The sequence below is a fragment of the Falco biarmicus genome, chromosome 5 (genome assembly GCF_023638135.1).
Source record: "Falco biarmicus isolate bFalBia1 chromosome 5, bFalBia1.pri, whole genome shotgun sequence".
NCBI classification, from domain to species: domain Eukaryota; kingdom Metazoa; phylum Chordata; class Aves; order Falconiformes; family Falconidae; genus Falco; species Falco biarmicus.
In genome coordinates, this window is record NC_079292.1 from 42,968,095 (window position 1) to 42,987,160 (window position 19,066).

Consider the following 19,066-nt stretch of genomic DNA (forward strand, 5'->3'; position numbering starts at 1 on the left):
TATAGTATACAAAAAGTCATGTAATTTTAATTTGAAAACAGCCAAAACAGTCAGATAAATATTTGACTCTAGAATAATTAATTAAACAGTAAAATCAGAGATTTTGGGGTATTTTTCAGACAGGTTAGCCAGAAATTACTATGAAATTAATTCTGTTCTACTGTAATTTATTCATTAAATTAAAAGCAACTGAAGCAGTATGTAAAATAGAAATGCAAGGAGGTACTTCACAAAAAAAAACCCACCCAAAAAACAATGCATAAGAAGAATTAATGTTATGTGCTTATATTTCACAGATACCTTGGGTTCAGCACTACACAAACATTCAACAAAACAGTTTTTCAATGTATCAGTCAAAGACATAATAGTTCAGACTAAAAGAAAGATCTGAGCTAGAGATAGGTCAATACCTACAAGAGTCACTATAGCACTACTCTGAGCTGGTGCTTTCCTTGTCCAGCAGCAGAAAATTAATGAAATAATAGCAGGTAAAAGGTGCAGAAGTTGAACATGTCAGTAATAAATAACTTTAAGCCAAGGAATCATGTTTTGCCATTAGGAGCTGTGACTTCCTCTGGTCCTGTTCTACAACAGAATAGTGAATGTCACTTCAAGCGTTTAAAACCATATACTGAAAATTGTTTCCAAAATTCTATTAAAACATCTCTTGTTTATGTTCTTTCTTGAATGTTAGTCTTAGAAATATACATTAACTTCACACAATCTTTAAGTGATCTTTGAGGGGGTGGGGGGAATCACGCTCGCATACCCCTAAGGAAAATCTAAGCATACTCCTATAGGCAGCTAGATGGATTAGAAATCACTATGCCCAGTTGAGCTGCCACTGTTATTTCAACTGTCCATCCCACCAGACTAGCTTCATCAGAGGCACATAATGTTGCTTATTGCAGTGTAACATGACTTTATAGGTAGCCTAAAGTTAGTCTACCTTTCTATAGTGAATACAATCATCACTGAGCTATGGGCTTCCTATTGCCCAGCAATATGTTATCTACAGAGCCAAGTCAGGAAGGGCTTTAGCCTGCTCTAACCTGATCACCCGGTACCACCTCCCACATTTCAAACATATATACATTTTAGAACTCAATAGGTCATATCTAAATAGTCAATGAAAACATAGATCGGGTCCTATGTTTTTGTATTATATCTATAAAAAGATTATTTGGTGTGGCTTTCATGGCAGATGCAGTCTCAGAAGAACAGACTACTCCAACCTTCAAACAGGAACCGACAGATATACATATAAAATATCAATTCAAACCAGACACGTATTTGAATCAACAAACCTTGCCAGTGGACCTAATGCTACAATGTTATACTTCAATATAGCTTACATTTAAAAACTAATCACGTTGCTGAGGCCAAAAGCACAATACTGCTTCTGTGCATTAATTCAGCATAAATTTCTGAATTAACACTGTTTTTACCACTTTTTCCATTGCATTGGGACTAATTATTTGCTACTAAGAAGCTCATATCTTTCACTTCATTACTTAAACATGGTAATAAATTATTTTTTTAAAACTGTATGTAAGAATTGAAAAAAGAAGTCACCAACCTCTAATAAGCTGGACTCTGTTACAATGCAGATCCAGAGGCAGTATCTAGAATTGAATAAAACCAGGGTTCAGTTATTTGCTCAACTCTCAATTTTTCAATTACCAATTCTGTTAGAATCTGTTATGCGTACTTTCATAACATTCTCTTACAATCAGCTTTTCCCAGATGTTTCCTGTAATTCATAAATATGTGGTTTTCCAGTTAGTCACTTTCTTGCATAAAGGTAAGGCATATTAAAAAAATCCTACCAAAATTAAACTTCAAAAGCAGCGTGAGCTTGTGTGGTTTTAGTTTTCCTGATTACTTGATATACAAGCTATTATAGACTGTCTTTAAAAATAAGCTTTGGTGCACATTTAGCTATTTTTAAAGTCATTAATACCTTGTCAGAAAAACTTGATTCTAGCACTCTCTCCTGCAATAGGTTACACGGAGATGCCTGCTCACATACACGCTGGTATACCATCATCAAACTCCTGCCTTATCTTTACACATTTCATTCTACTTTTACAGTATCTCTTCTGATCCCTCTTTATGTTTGTCTCTATCCAGAAAATTTTGGCATGCCCTTCCAGAATGATTCAAAACTCTTTACTCAACTTCAGCTTTGATTTCTTGCCAAACCTTCTCTAGTTCACAGCTGTAGATATTGTCAAACTACCTCCAAATCTCCATTTCCTCTCTTAGCACTTTGGCTGTAATATCCACTATATGTCCGTATCAGTGGATCCAAGATAGGAACTACATTACGGTGTCACTAGCAATTTTTCAAACATTTCCAAGATTTAGTGCAAAACAAACACATCATATAACACAGAGTACTCACTTCAGAAGTTGGCTACATAAACGAACAGATTTACAGCTCACTCCCATGCCTGTATTTCATTTTGTAACCGTACTTCATCCCTATTATACAAAAGATTTTTGTGTTAATAGCCAAATGGACAATGATTCAAGTATGTGAATGTGAGGAAAGGAATCTTTTAGATATATAAGATCCAATTGCTATTTCCATAGGTGACATAAAAGACCCAAGCATCCAGGCTCCAAAGCTATACTACTTTGCAGGTAGCTTAGTCAAGGTATGTGTGCTCGTTACTCTATTTTGCTTGTGCTCCGATTTACTGTAATGCAAAATCAGATCTTCCCTTTAGTGATTTGATGACCATTTACAAGATTGAAAATGTAATAATTTTTCATAAGGCTTCATTAAATTTTGTAATTCTACTTCTTTCCACACACTGCATGCCTGTGTAAAGAGGCACAACTTTCTCGTGGCACCTTATCTCCAGAAGTTTAATGTCACAGTCTTTTCACTGTGCTGAGAGGAGATGATGATCACTGTACTTCCAGCCCTTCTTTCTCTTATAAAGTAAGTGTACATGCCAAGATACTGGGGTTTAATCCTGCTGCTGCTGCTGACCTGGACAGAATATCAGAATATTCCCCATCTATAAAGAACATTTCTGTTATTTCTACCTCCTATTAAACTATCCTGAGTATTGGTGGACAAAAATAATCTGAACTAAACTTAGAGAGCCATATACGCAAAAGGACTCACTTTGTCATGGCTACATTTCAGCTTTCATTCACTCCCTTGCCGAGTACATATTTGCATGGTCATAAGTCTTAGTAACTCTAAAAAGTGGTTTTCAAGCAACATATTTATACCAGGTAGGAAGTTCTTGGGGTAACAAGTCACCGAGTACATGATCAGGATAACGCAATAATATATTCTGTCATTTTTCCAGCACTTAATATGAAGGTTGACTTGTTTGCTTCATAGTTTCTTACCTGGGGTGGAAAACAAACTAGAACACAGAAAAAACAGCCTCAAGGTTCTGAATGGTTTTATGAAATCACAAGCATTTAAGGAATGCCAACTTCTCCTTATAGTTCTCTCAGTTAACGATGTATTTTTCCAAAGTAATGGCTTGAGAACTATTCCCTACTATATTCAGTGAAATATGCTAACAGTACTATACAATAGCCTTTCTCTAACTTTCTACATATTATTTTTCAACATCCATTTGTGTTACACCAAACTCTGCAATTGTTAATAACTTTACACTCATTTCTTTCAACTGAAGCTTATGACTGCTGTGCAATGTAGGAAGCAGAAAAAGGTTAAAGAAATCAACAGTCATTAATTTCGTCCTCAACAGGGCAACACTTGCTTAGAGATAAACTGTGGTAGCTGTTAACACCTTCCTTCCCTTTCATCAGTAACTCTGAATATTACCATTCCATCATTTGTATTTCACCTCTGGAAGTTTTAACTTCACCTTTAGTAACCAATGTATTATGGAAAAGCCTATCAAAATGAGACAGTTGCTAAAATAAAAAGATTGTGGACATTAGGGAACTGGAGATGCATTTTCCAAGTGTGAAATGCAGAGGGACTACAGAAAAACTACACGACATAGAACTGTGTTGTTCTGATTTAAAACAAAACACACGAGTATCTAGAGTGGTGCAGTTATCAGGGGAAAAGATGAAATACTCAAGAACAGTCTGGGAAACTGCATATTAAATATGTTTATTCTTGCAAGTTTTAAACAGAATATAAATCTTTCTTGCTTATATAGTCAGCCTAGGACCATCACAATTTTTAAACTAATCTGCTGAAAAATACAGTATACACAGACACAGGGTGAGAGGAGGGGTCCTTCTAGCTCAGTATATTGACCCAGACAATGGTGAACCGCTGGATGCTTATGGACAGAACACTGGAAACAGGATAAAGGATTCTTGCTCCGCTGTGCTCTACATGACTTAAATGAGAGAAAAAAACCACACGAGTAAAACCAAACACAGATTCACAGCGGTCTAAAAGTGAAAGAGCTCCGTAGGCCTGTGGCCTGCAAATAAGAGAGAGACAGGCCTATAAACAGAGTATTTTTCTCTCTTTTATCCTCTAGAAAGAGAATTTGTTGACAGCTATTAAAAAACCCCTTTCAACAAACCAGACAAGTACTGGCAGTTTGAATGTGCCCAGGCAATACCCAGGCCTGGAGTTCAGCGATTCCTGCCTGTCCTGTCCTGCTCCTCAGTGGCAGGTCACATTGCTCAGACAACTCACCACCCTGCACCTCCCTGCTTGCAGATGGAGAGAGATGCTCCAGCAGGATTCACTCCTGGTGACAAAATAAGCTGTCTTCCACAGACAACTCGGAACCTTCACAGTATACTCCTCTTTCATGTTCAAGCAATGACACTGGAAGTCATTATTTGTATCTATTGGTACCTGAATTGAACCATTGAGTCAGGTGGGAAAACAGTGGTACTTCCACAAGATTTTTTCATTTTATGAGGACGGAGAATATTTCATCAGGTGTTACAAAAATGCGATTTGATTATTTGATTATTTCAGCTCATAACATAATGAAGACAGATATTTTTTTCCAATTTTATTCCACTTTTCCCATTCACAGTGGGCTGTAAATGATAATGAAGTAATTTCCCTGAACCTCCATACATGAAAATTTATAGAAAACCACACAGAATTTTAGATCATTGCAGACCTAAATTCACTTCTTCAGCTTCAATCACAGTGTGAGGCAAGAGAGAGCGCTGCGATGAAAAAAAAATTACTGCTGAATTCAATAATGCCTAAGCCATCAAGAGTAGCTCTTGAAAAATGCCACTTTCAGTCTTTGCTGAGCAGAAGCACCCACCAGTTCAGCACCAGGCACTGGATGTGCACAGCAATGGCAAAAAAAGGCCATTATAAATGAACCCCCACTCAGAGAAATGCATTTTTGTAATACTTCTTATATATATGAAACCATTGTGGAGGACACTATAGGAGGAATATGTCATGCAAAACATCACCCATTGAAAAGAAACATGGGGAAAATAAGAACTTTACCAACTGAATGACAATTACTTTATTTACATCAGAACAATACTTGTATATCTAGTATCTACTTAGGAATGGCTTCTGCATAAGATACAGTATGCAGAGTCCTGCATAAATAAAAAGTGCAGTGCTTTTTATCCATGACAAGGAGCTTAGATTTTCCAAGCTCCAAAGAGATATAAACCTGTTACCTATCTAGAGATATTAGGGTTCAATTGAAAATGAATATGCTAGTTTGCCACACTAAAAAAATGTCCTTAGTATCAACTGTTAGGTGAAGCATAAGCAGTTCAGAAAACTTTCTAAAGGCAGAAATTGCATTCAGATTTAAGTTCTGACTCAGAAGGTAAGGACTTCTGACATTTTTCTAGTAGCTTTTGTTAAAGCTGTTAGTGATAATTTGTCTCCTTTCCATAAAGCCTTTCTCTGAATTTTCACCTAATGCTTTTAAGTATCCATTTTCATGTTCCAATGTGTATGACCTTTCACACAAGTGCATCACCAAAAAACCCAAAAAAACCAACCATGCTTGAAAACTGCAAAAAAAATTATGCAGCTTAGCTCTTTACGAGACTATTGTAAAAGTCACACCAGCTTTCCTTAAGCTGTGATGTTAACCTAACCAAGCTCAATTGCTAGAAGCCAAGCTTAGACTCATTTAAAAAACAGGTGCATTCACAGTATGCACTGGTATAAAAGTCTGCACTGGCATAAAAAATTTCAGTTAATCAGATGCAAGCTCAATATTCGGAAACTCTTTCATTCCAAACTTCCTTCCCATTTCCAAGGATTATAAAAAAACACAACTGAACTTTTGCATAAACTATTAACTGTATGATCATGGAAAAATCACAAAGTTATCTACAACCCTAGAATAAAAACAAAGTGTAGCACAGCACAGGCACAAGAATATACTAGAGGCATCAGCCTATAAATACAAATCATAGTGTAAAGGAATGAGTCAGGTAAAACCAGTTCTAGTGGTAGCAAACAGAAAAACAAGTATAACGTAAAACTGAGAATCAATGAAGAAAGTGCAAGTAAGACAACTGTGCTAGAAAACTTGTAAAAATATCTCCAAGTGGATTTCTGAGGAGGCATTAAGGGAATTCCATCATTAGCATGAAACATACTATGCTAATTACTCATCATTACCTCGGTTGTTTGCCTCTCCAGTTCTCCTTGAGAAGTATTGACAGCACCAGCCTGCAGAATCAGAAGATGCTGAAAGGGTCAGTGCAACACCAGAGAAGAGATCAGGTACTAGAAAGTCCATGCCTTAACTGTATTATTAACTATAACAGTGGAGCTGGACTAATGTAACAGCTGTATTTTGATTAGAAAGTTAAGACTTCAGTAAAGCTAAAAATAAAGTCCTACCTCCACATATCACTCACTACTCCCTCACCCCCTGTAACAAGACCACACAACCTGCAGCCCCAGGCTGAGCACCGGAGCCCTGCATCGATCAGAGCTATTGCAACGGACAGAAAAAAACCTACAGCTACCAGCACTGAGTCACAAGATCAAGCAATTTTTAAAATTGCTTTGGTTAATCATGCCAACATCTCATCATCTTTTACTAGCCTCAGGCTGTTTCATTAGCTATTGAGGTCTGCAAACAGGGGAAACTAGATCTGTGAGCAGTGGAGACTTGCTCTTGCCTTCCTACAAGGGAGTCCATTGCAAACCCAGGCTGTAAACAAGGCAACTTCACAGTGCAAAAGAGAATACTGTCAGTGTGCTAAGAGCCTCTGCAATGCTTCCTCCCCATTTATTCTGGATTTAACTCATGGTCGGAGCTGGAGTCACTGCTTTCACAAGGAATTAAAATTTAGTATCATTAGTTACGCATTCATATTGGAGACATCACAAAGCAGAGACACAGATATGGCTCCTGCACTAGAAATTACAAAGGCTGTTATCCTGAAAAGATTTACATATAAGGAACTCTATTCATACAAGTAATCCTAAAGGACTGGGATCTTACTTTGCCTTTCTTCAGAAACTGAGCCTATATGAACAGCACACAGATAATGCCTCAACTTCCAATAGCCAGCCATTCATTTCATATCATTATTCTACCACTTAGCTGTAGTGTTGCTAACAGGATTTCCATTTATATTAATATATTATTAAAATAATACACACAATTTGCATTTGAACAGCATATTGTCTAAAAATACAGCAGGAGATCCTCTCCATGTATTAGGAAATCTCTATCTTACCACTATCAGGCAACGATGTGACCCAGCATGGAGTATGAAATTCTGTTCAAAACCTCCTTCGTAATCCATTCTTTATGCAAGACAGAAATTGATTCTGGCAAGGCCAAGAAGATCTGCCTGTGGCAAGCTAAGTATACATATGAAATTCTGTTGCTATAAATATATAAAAAAAGGAAAATCAAAGATGCTTGCTATTTGACAAAGACACAAAGAAAAAGATTCCTCTTTTTGATTAAACATCCCTTGGTTCTAGAGAATCTTCAGGTTGGTTTTGCTAGTGTTCCAGAAACCATGTGGTAGCATAAACTTTAGCTATGTAAATTACCGTCCTACCATACACTACAGCACTAGGAAACATTAAAAGTCCTTTATAACTGCCTCTGTGTGTGATACGTAGCATTCCAGCAAATGTCTTAGCAGGTAACAGGTTAGCAGCACTCTAAACTGCAAGCCCCGTCATTTCTACATTACTTCAATGCTGATCAAACATCAGAAAACCAAGAAAATAATCTGTTTCATAGCTACCCTCACCACCCACTACCACTTATTGACAGCTGGGCAATTAAATGCTTTTCTAAAATGACAGGGATATATAAATAGCAACCCATATTTTGAAGGAATTAGTAAATTTTATTCTGCACTCAACATCAAGAACTCTACGCCATTCATTGCTAAGTGAATTTTTCAAACTCTGACTTTACTGACCTTTGTGCATCTTTAAACTGCCTGTTCACTGAAGGACAAAACAAGATCATTAGTTGCTGGATTTCAGTGATCCAGGGAGCACATTTGGACAGCACATAGACTGCTTATACATTGAGCACTAGATGCAGTAGACTTAGTATCCCTGTTCTAGCTGTATCTGGATTTGGTCCCAACCTCAAATGAGTCAGACTTGTGTGAATTAATGGATTTCATTTGCATAAGCAGGAACAGCCAAAAAGTGAGAACACCTTGTATGCTAAGTTATTGTAAGTGTACCTCAATAACCAGCACTGCTGCTTAGGGTAGTATTCCCAGTATTGATTAGAAAGGATGTTCTTCACCATTGACCAGAGCGATTGCTAGCTTTAGTTCCTATTTCAGACAAAACATGTCAGGAAGTGGAAAAAATCAAATGTTTGCTGACTCTCTCATTCTCATGTACTGTAGCACTACTATATTTGCTCAGAGAAAAAACAGCTGCAACAGAAGCATTTGCCAAAATAAAAAGCATCAAATCAAAAAGGTTTACTGGAAGGGACCAAGCTCAAATGATTTATCAAGGGTGTCCAAGTTTAGGTTTGTCAAAGACCTGTAAAATATTTATGTTAGTAAAAGAAAGAAATCAGCTTTTAACCTCGACAGTAATGTTAGGAAAGCATATTCAACCCACTCAGGCATAGTTATGATAAAAACCCTGCTCACCTCTGGACACAGAGACCTTCAATCTGTCACTGTAGATTTTGATAAAAATGTTCCAAGAACTGCCAAAAGGTTCAGATTTAATTATCAGTGGAATCAATAGAAGGAAAGACTGCAGAGAATTATGAGTTCTACATCATTTAAGTTTTCTGATTGCTGACTTTTGGGCTTCAGAGGCAGCCTGAATTACCTTCTAAACTCTAATTCATCTGGTCTAGAAAGAGTAATTCATTTCCACTCCAGAGAACATAAAACTGTCACCACTTCAAAGTATGTTCCACAGGCCTGGATTTACTGGGGAAAGCAAGGAGTTGCATCTGCCCCTGTTTCTATCATGCAGAACACCAATTAAATGAATGATGTGATTTTTCATTATGGGATTTGCAGCTAGTCAGTGCATGCCCAAGAACTAAAAAGAGATCCGGATTTAGGTCTACTTACGAAAAAAGAAAGTGCATTATATCTGCTCTTTGGGAACAACCAACCAATTTTTACTTACACCTGGATATAAATGGAGTAGGATTGCCTTAAACTTTCTGCCAGGTAGCAGGATCATAACTAACTTATTCAGTCTGAGAACTCAAACTGGAAGATGAAAAGAAAAATCACTAATAATTTTGCAGTCCTCAAGGTACTAATTTGTTTCTTCGACAAAATCAGATGGGATATTCACAATACCACTGCCACAAGTATCAAGTCTCAGGAGTAAATATACTACTTGTTAAATGGTATGCAATACAGTAACTTTAAAAAGAAAAGAAAGAAAGAATTTGGGTATTAGTCTTTATTTATTGTACATGGCACTGAACAGAACCTCTAAAAGTATGATACATCAAAGGCACTTCATTTTTATTTCTGAAATACTGTTAAGACATTTATCATCTTTATTAAGGAAAAGTACCTGTAAAAAAGGACAGGAAAAATGTATACTTCTAGCTGTACTAGCAAGTAAATATCCTTTTGTATATCTGACTTGTGTTTCCACATTGCTTAACAATTCAACTGTGCATAGTAAAACAAAATACTGGGCAAATTTTTCTTTGCATTTCTTCAAATGCCTGTAGACTAACATAGGTTGCTGCATGAATAGATGACTGAAGAAGCCTTACATATGTGTGTCCTACAACTTCACCTGCCTGTACTGTCTCAGTAAGAAGTCCAGCTCCTTCCTCTGCCCTGCAGGATCATACACCATCCCATGGCACCTACAACTGGTCTCCACACCTGTAAATCACCCTCCACGTAGACCACCCCCATAACCTGCCATACTTCTTGCTTAAGATCCTGACAAGGTGTAGCCAGGTCTGCATGCTCCTGGCAGAACAGGTAATCACTGAGGTAACCCTCATCCTTACTGGGCCCAGTTGCAGTCATTTTGAAAAAATCCAGCCATTCATCAAGTTTGAGTTAGAAATTGTACAATACATTCAAAAGTTACCAAAGAAACATTGCTGAGCACACAGTATAATGGCGTAAGTCTCATTTCCTTAAAAACATGTTCCTCTTGCTGCTCGCTCTGCCAGTGCATGACAGGAGGTGAGTTGTTTCCTCCTGTCCAGACGTGGACTAGTACAGCTCCACCACCGCAGCTTCCCCTAAGTCACAGAACTTGGATCCAGCACAGCCTGATCCATTTCAAAGTGCAGGGCTCAGTCCTCCCAGATTTCTTAGTCAGATGAAACCAAGACAGACAAATGACAGGTGGGAAGGAATGAAGGCACACAGTGCGGTAGCTTGTTTGTGTGCGTATAACGTATAAAGCACCTGTTACTCTGATAACAACAAATAGATATTTTCTAGCCTGTGAATCACAAAACACTAAGAAAATTCTTACAAATCAAATAAAAATAGCTGTCTTCTAGCTCACTCTCATCCCTCACAAGGGAGCTATCTTCTGCCTGCTTTCAGAAGCAAGTTTATGAATTATACCAATTAACCACAATTAATTACCAATCTGTTGTTGTCCTTTGTCTCATCTGTTTTACTTTACTGACAGCCATTGACAGCCATTATGCTGTTGACAGCAACATGGGTGCCCGCATGAGGGAAGACAGTCAATTTAAACCCCTGAGAACTCCCTGATCATCGACCAGGTTAAGAAAACAGTATTTACCTTCGCTTTGCTTTCCATCCTTTCTCCTCTTTGTAAGGATAAGGTAACACAAAATGATAAGGTACAAAGAATAAATCACAACTGAATATTAATTTTATTTTCAGATAGAAAAAGGCCTGCATCCCAAGAAAACTTACTCTTATGTCAGAAGAAAGGAGAAAGACAGGCAAGTCTACAGCAGACTGTGGGCCCCCCATTTAAGAGAGGACATGTTTGCTGCTGTGGAGTCTCCTCAGAGCCATGGCTTCTGCAGCACCCACCAAGAAAGGAGCTCTCCCAGACATAGCGCTGTACCTTGGTCTGGCTGGCTCAGACCAGCAGCTCCTGTAGGACAGACTCATTCTGGACCAAGGAACTTAACTTCACCTCCACCTTAGGAGAACATCAGAGTCAGTAAATGCACCTCCTCTTTCACAGAGAAGTTTGTTGAAGCAGTCCTTTTTACTGCACCAACTCCCTCATACCTCTGGGTGGGTCAGATCTTACTCTCCTTGACAGGGAGAAAACAAAATTCCTGGCCTCTATTCCAGTCTTTGCTACAGATATTCAAGTGCCCTTCTACGGCTCTAACAAGTCCCAAAGAGTCTTCTGGCACTTAAATCTCATCAAAAATAGGAATTAGGAGTGTTGGTTTAATTATGTGATGCTGTTTACAAGATTCCCTCTTGCTGGTCTAGTTATTTCTAGAAAGCCTGTGCCACTTAAGAAATCACTTCTTCCATTAAGGCTCTGATAAGAGCTTGCAAGACAATATCCACATTCTGCTCTGACTGATCACTGTTAAGATTTCCACTGATCAAACTGTAAAGAGCATCCTGTACTAACTTCTAAGCTCTGACCTCAACAGTGACCACATCCTCCTAGGCTTCCCCTTTTATGAACTCAGAGAAGGTCATTATTTTTTTCACATCACAAAAGTATTACAAGAACAGATGCACACACTGCTTAGGAAACTCTTGCTCTCTCAAGTGTGGTGCTTTGAACCTTGCCCTCCTCTGCACCATCCTTTGAAAGCAAGGAGCATAGATTTGTTTTGCATTGCAAAGGTGATGGATTACATCAAGCACAACATCTATATTTATCATTTGCTTCTGTCCTCTGAGGAACACACATACATCAGCCATATGGTTACATATTAAGGCTAAGATTCAAGATCAAAGGTTACATAAGACACAATGACTTTCGGGAAAGTTATTTCACTTTTAATGCCACCAGAAGATAACATATCTCCCTTTACACCACTGTCAAACTCCAGTTCTTTTTGTGTCAAGGCTGAGTTGTGCCTCACGGCTGGCTGAACCGTGCTTGGTAAAACTTCCATGCCTCCTGTAAGCTTTGGCCTGGCCTAAGTGGATGGCTTATGGTGCCCAGGTTAGTATACTAAAACACAGCCTTAGCAAATAAAATTATAAATGGCCCATGTTCTAGAGGTTGATGGACTTTGATACATGCTTGTATTTCCCAAAAATTGAGTAAATTACTTCAATGTTTAAAGCGTTACTAAACATTATTCACACTGAAGCCCCTTTGCACAACTGATACAATGGAAGTAATCTCCACATCATTTTTTACTGCAAATGAGAACTGGTTCCTCCATTCTATTTCAGATCCTTCATTACTACACTAGAAACTAATTTCTGACTTTTTTACATGGCAATTCATTAAATTAATAAATAAAAAATAAATCGGGTGATGCAAAAAAAAAAAGGCACAAATTTTGCCATGTTTTGTTTTGTTGCCCTTGACAAGTCTGCACTTGCCTATGAGTTACAATGAAATTTAGCACCAAACACGTTGCAAAAATACCACTTTTCCACTTGAAGAGAAAGTTTCAAGATGTAACAACTTTTTGACAGTCAGTATATTAAAGCTTTATGAAGGGAATTTATGCTGTATGCTACACATGCACTGTTATCAACTACTCCACAGAGCACCCTACAGAAGTAATTTACTGTAACAAAAATGTAACCATCTGTAGTGAGGGAAGGGGGGAATAAACCACTAATGAAGACGGTAAGTATTTTATGTGGATGAGAATTTCTAGAAGATCAAAATGGTTTACAAAATATTAAGTAAGTGGCTGCTACAGGACCAACACAGCAAGATCTGTACAGACTCTTAATGTGTCTTTGCTTACTTATTTTTAGGGTCTTTTTAAAGAAATTATTTTGGTTTACTTTCCTGGTTTATTTCCTGTAACTATACACTTTTTATGAGAAAAAGAGGTTGAGTATTCTTTTTAAGAGTTTATATTTCAATTCATTACCAAAGACTACAGAGGAGGCTGGTCAGCTCCCCAGAGGGCCTGGTCTCCACTTGCCTGAGTGGTCCAATCTGATTGTTCTTTAATTTTTTATTTATTCTTTTTCAAAGCTTGGAAAATTAGGGAGGAAAATATCTCCACAACCCCCATGACTATCCAGTATGTTTTTAAGAGGATCCTGACCAGAAACTCATTTTGCTAGACCACAGTGTTCACTAGCAAACAAACGACATTTCTGAAATTTACATAATTAGATAATTGCCCAGAAAGCTACGTTTAGTAGAAAACAAACAGGAGAAAAAAAAACTTGCTGCAATTCAGATGGACATGGTGACAGATTCATTGCTAGAAGTAGGGCATATTCAGACTGGGATTGCTTTTAATAGATCTTTTTTGTGGTTAAATCTATTCAAATAAGTAAGACTCTAAGACAGCTGGGAACAAGAAAAAAACACAGCAAGAGCCTAATGCTAAATTCAGCTTTAATTGACACATCACAAAATCTGGAGCTCAGTTCTGTAGATGCAATGCCATACAAAAAAAAATATTCGTATTTAAAGATTTTTCACTCTTTTAAGGTTAGAAACCTGTTGTGAGTGGCTCTGTTGCTTCTGCATCCTTAAGATGGAAATTCTAAACTTCTGCTCTTGTGTCATGCTCTAATCAACATGATTATCGGTTTGATTCCAAAAGAAGTTTCATCTTTCAAAATCAATGCTATTTCAAAATTACAGTTTCACTTTCAGATTAGGAAATCCACTAAGCCAGGGGTCCTCAAACTGCGGCCCATGGGATGGATACAGCCCCCCAGGGTCCTCAATCCAGCCCCCAGTATTTACAGAACTCCCTCCGCCCCCCCCCGCCGGGGGTTGGGGGGGGAAACCAAGCAGCCGCAGGTGACTGCCTGCCACTGCATCCGCGCGCCGGCCCCCTGGTTGAAAAGTTTGAGGACCCCTGCACTAAGCAGTCTGTTACCTGGATAGGAAACTGATACTCTAGTTAGATATTTTAGCTCTACTGGATGCTTTAGATGAGCTCAAGCAACAGATAAGGTCAGGCATTCCAGGCAGGCTACTGCCTAAAGCTTTAAAACAGTTCCAAAGCACAGTTGCTTTTGCATAGTTGTATTCAAAATTTTGCATAGTCCTAGGAAAAGAAAAGATAGGAGGAGTATCAGGAAGTGAAACAGGCCAAGTATGTGCTGATTTCCTAAAAAGTCAAGGTGTGCCTCCTACCAGCACATCAGCATTTGCTTCCTCTTCACTGTACAGAAACATCATTCCCTTTTTTCCTCCCCTAGAAAACAATCAGTTGCCTACAATGCCATACTATTTGGCCTGAACAATAGTCTAAGGTGCCAAGTGATCCCTGAGTGCATCAAAGCTAGCCACTGCTGCCATCGCTAAAGCCATCATCTTCCTCTTTGGCTTTCTAACCCAAAATTCTGCCCCAAATCAGAATGTTTTATGCTCATCATGACTGATTTGGATTTGGAAGGTATTTGAAGACTTTTCTATTTATGCTCAAAAAATCTGCTTCCTATTTTTTTCCTCATAGCAAACACTGCTTACACCAGTCTCTCTTTAAAATCCACCTTGAGAGACCATAGCTGTAGATGGGAGTTGAATTCTACTGCATTCTTGACAGATCGAACTATAAATCTAAAAGCATCCATAAACACAGAGGACTAATACAAGTCTTTGCAGCAGTGTCTTCTTGGATGCTCTAACTGAAGAGTTTTTAACTAGCTTAGCTGGCAATTCAAACCTTAAAAAAATAGTATTCACTCTCCCGTGTTTTACAGAAATTTATATGAATTATTCTTATTGAGTTGTCCAATACACGCTAAATTATTTCTCACATCTTTTAATTGCAATCTTTTTGCCATCCAAGAGATGCGTAACAGTCTGTATTTTAACTCCTCCCCAAGTTTAGCTATATGCAAATAGAACTGCTTCAGCTCAAAGAATTTTTATCTGGAACCTTAGAATTTTAATTAAATAAAAAATAAAATCTACTTTTCCTCAGTGAAAAGAGAATCAGAAGATAAGGTGGATGAGTCTTGCTTAGAAATATTTCAGTATCTATTTCCTTTATTCCCTCTGAAAAACATATTGGCAAAACATTCTTTTCAGTTATTTTTAATTTTTTGTTTTACTTTTGCTACTATTTACTTTGCAATAAAAATCTTCTACTAGCTGTCTTCCAACTAAAGGACAGGAAACTATTATGCCATTTTTCTGTTACTAACCATGGAACTTTCCCTGAATATTTTCCAAGGATACTAAAAGAAGCCATTTCTTTCCTGAGTAAAAGAAGAGACAATGCCAATATGAAGTCAATAAAAATTACTTGTTAACTGTAACTTCTACTTAATCTAGGGTCCTCACTTAGTTTCATGTAATTTGGGGTATGTTTGGCTGTATGTTTCACTTGTGGTTGTGCAGGCCTTTGAAATAATCTGGTTTATGCAGCAGCACTGAATATCAAGTGGAGGAAGCAGAATCTAGGAGGAAGCTCACCAGTACTTTTCAACAGCATTTTCATTAAAGGAGCAGTAATGTCTCCTATCACCTTGTAACGTCTCTTAATACAAAGGAAAAAACAGATGCTTACGTCTCACTAGAGACTGAGAATGTAATTTGCCCTCAGAATTTTCTACAAGAATGATTGCTCTACATCGTCTTTGACTGCTCCATCAGTTTGTAGATTGCTGAAGAAGTTTCCTATTTTAGACCACACACTACCTTGCAAAAAAAGCTCATGAATGCTGGGAATAAACAGTAACAAGAATACATCCAGCACAGTATGATATTAATTGTTAAAAGGAACTGCCGATATTCTAAATGAGAATGCACTATCCATCCCTGAATTTTGACAGACAATAGTTGAAAACTATGTATTTCTGATGTAGAGAATGCACACGAATAGGCTGAATCACAGGGCTGGTTCTGGCAGCTATATGACAGTTCTATTACAGTACAACTACACCAGAGCCTACAGGAATGAAAATGTGAGCAAGAGAAGATTTACTTTTTCTCCATTGATATTAAATACTTTGAAATTACATGATGAAAATTACGTTTGGCTCCTTGCTGTCACTGCAGATGAATGCACACATAAAAATGAAATCCACTGGACCATGCTGTCATTTTTTCAAAGCTATATACAACTATACACATCTGGTGGAGTCGACTGATGCCAGAGCATTGAAAGGGGGCACACTGTGTACTTTGTACATTGTAAGGTGTACAAGATAGTCTAAGCAGCACCAGCACTGAAGAGTGAGCAGCCACTGCCAACTGAATTTGTGGATGCTGAAAAACCATGGGGAAATATTTGGTTTGCCTAATTTAACAAAATTATTTTGTTTCCAGGCCTGCTCAGCATCACAGTCCATCTGCCAGGACTATGAAGATGGGATGGAAATCCTAGCTGGTGCTTCTTGTCTTCACCACGGCCAGAACAAGCTGCGGTGGGACTGCAGGGTGAAATTGGTTGTGATTTCATTCCAAACAAAGATTGCTGCAGACCACCACATATGGTAATAAACATTTGTTTACACAAGAAAATATGTATTTCTAATATATTGTGCCTAATAACTCACAGTCATTTTCACGATACATGTTTCTGACAGAGTTGTCAACATTCTGACTCATGGAAAATATTTATATCTTATTGAGCCTGGCAGTGTAGAAATGGTCTTTTTAAAAGGACATTGCTGAGCTATTCGACATTTTTTTAAAGGACATTGCAGAGCTATTCGACATTACCACAGGTACATAATACAGATGAAAACGTCTGCTATGTATTATGTTTTTCTAGACACAGTTCTGAAATATACCCACCCCCTAGCTACTTAGAGACTTATTCTGACTTTTGTACTTATCTCCTATAGTATCAGCTGCTTTTATTAAAAATGTATCTCTAGTAATTAGAAATTAGTGATTCTGGCCTTCATCAGAGGGGATTAAAAAGTCCATATTGCTATTACTGCACCCTCTTAAAAACCTGTGTTTTTTTAATTCATCCTACAGAGTACAAGCTTTAAGGACAAGTAAAATGTTGATCTGTATTTGATTAATTTTGTATTGTATTGAAAAAAAATAAAGTAGCAGAAAAGAAAAACAGACAGCATAAATCACGACTGCCTTTACAACTATTCCTTCACTGCTACAAGCACTGTTTTCTCTAGATTCCTTGGTCCTCCAGTGTCCATCTCAATCCCATTCCCACAATTTTTTTTTCCTCTCCCTTTCTTTTTATACTCTCCTTCTGTATGTCATCTCCTTAGGACACTCAATATACTCTACAGGAAGATCCAGCATCACATTTGCCAACTGACACCCTGCTTCCACACTATAGCTCCTTTCACCACCTTTGCTACCACTCTGCTGCACCGTGAAACCAGCAGAGCAGGGATAATTTTTCTAACTAAGGCTTACATACACACACTGAAAGATTTAAAGTAAGAAAGAAATACCTGGATTATGCAGCCTGCAAATATAAATTACATCATACTATCTCACGTGGCTTTAACATGTCAAACCAAAATGAAAAGATAAATATGAGAAAAGTGAGAAGAAAAAAAATAAACTATACATAGAAGCCCAGCACTGTTCAATTGTATGAATCTTGTGACTGTAGTGCTGCAGTATTTGAATTTTACGCAGCATTCATATATTTCTAGTCTATGTAACAACACACTGAAGAGTATGTTTTCAAAAGGAAAGAAAACCACTATAAACTGTGTGATGACCAGTCATCATCAAGCATGCTAAATATGACAATAAATATATACACACACACACTTGTATAAAATCAAAGCTATTGCAATTTTTCCAACGTATTTCTTTTCATATGAGGCTTTAAAAGTAATTATTTGGTTATGGCCTGCCAAAAGAAATTCCAGCAAACCTTAGATAAAGCATTCCTTAAGCTCTTTGGGAATTCACGTCTCAGACCTTTTCAGTCCTACTTCAACCTTGTCTATGTGGCTGTAGTATTTGATTGTTTACTGGTCTTAGCATTCACAAAAGCCACAGTCTGGAACATGACTTGCAGCCAAACATACTCTTTGACAACACCTGTAAGCATAAAGCCCAATGACTTAGCTGGCTCGAAAAAAAATTAAGATGCTTTTCCATTTTAATATGGTCCAAAAGGTCTTTACAACCACCTGTCCTATGGAGACCTCAGGGAAGTGTAAATGGTAATGTATGATGAAAAGATACAATGACCATACATTTTTCTTTATTTCCCTGGATGGCAAAAGCCTTTCATTCAGTAGGTTTTCCTTTGTGACTACTGCGGGTGCAGTCATTTCTTCAGTGATAAAGAACTGCATGGCATTCAACCAATGCCAGAACTACCAAGTTTTACTTAGCAGACAGTCAAACGTGGGTACTGATCACAGGCCCTGGAGTCTGCTTCCCCCATGGCTGGAGCTGGTGCTTCTCGCCTGAGAAACAACTTGGGGAAGCCAGCAGGCTTTAGAACAGACTGTTATTAAATGCAAAGCCACTAGTATCTTACGAGCAGCATATTTCACATATGATCAGACATTTTATTATTGTAAAATTATGATTTTTTTCATGTATTTGTACACAGGAGAC

At 37.8% G+C, this 19,066-nt stretch overlaps 1 protein-coding gene across 1 annotated transcript in view; it reads right to left on the reverse strand.

Annotated features, from left to right (window-relative positions):
- Positions 1-19,066, reverse strand: part of CNTN1 (contactin 1) — a 244,648-nt gene that overhangs the window by 171,346 nt on the left and 54,236 nt on the right. Inside the window, exon 3 of the mRNA XM_056341602.1 lies at positions 1,580-1,625. The gene's annotated coding sequence lies outside the window, so the exon portion shown is untranslated. The remainder of the gene's footprint in view (positions 1-1,579; positions 1,626-19,066) is intronic.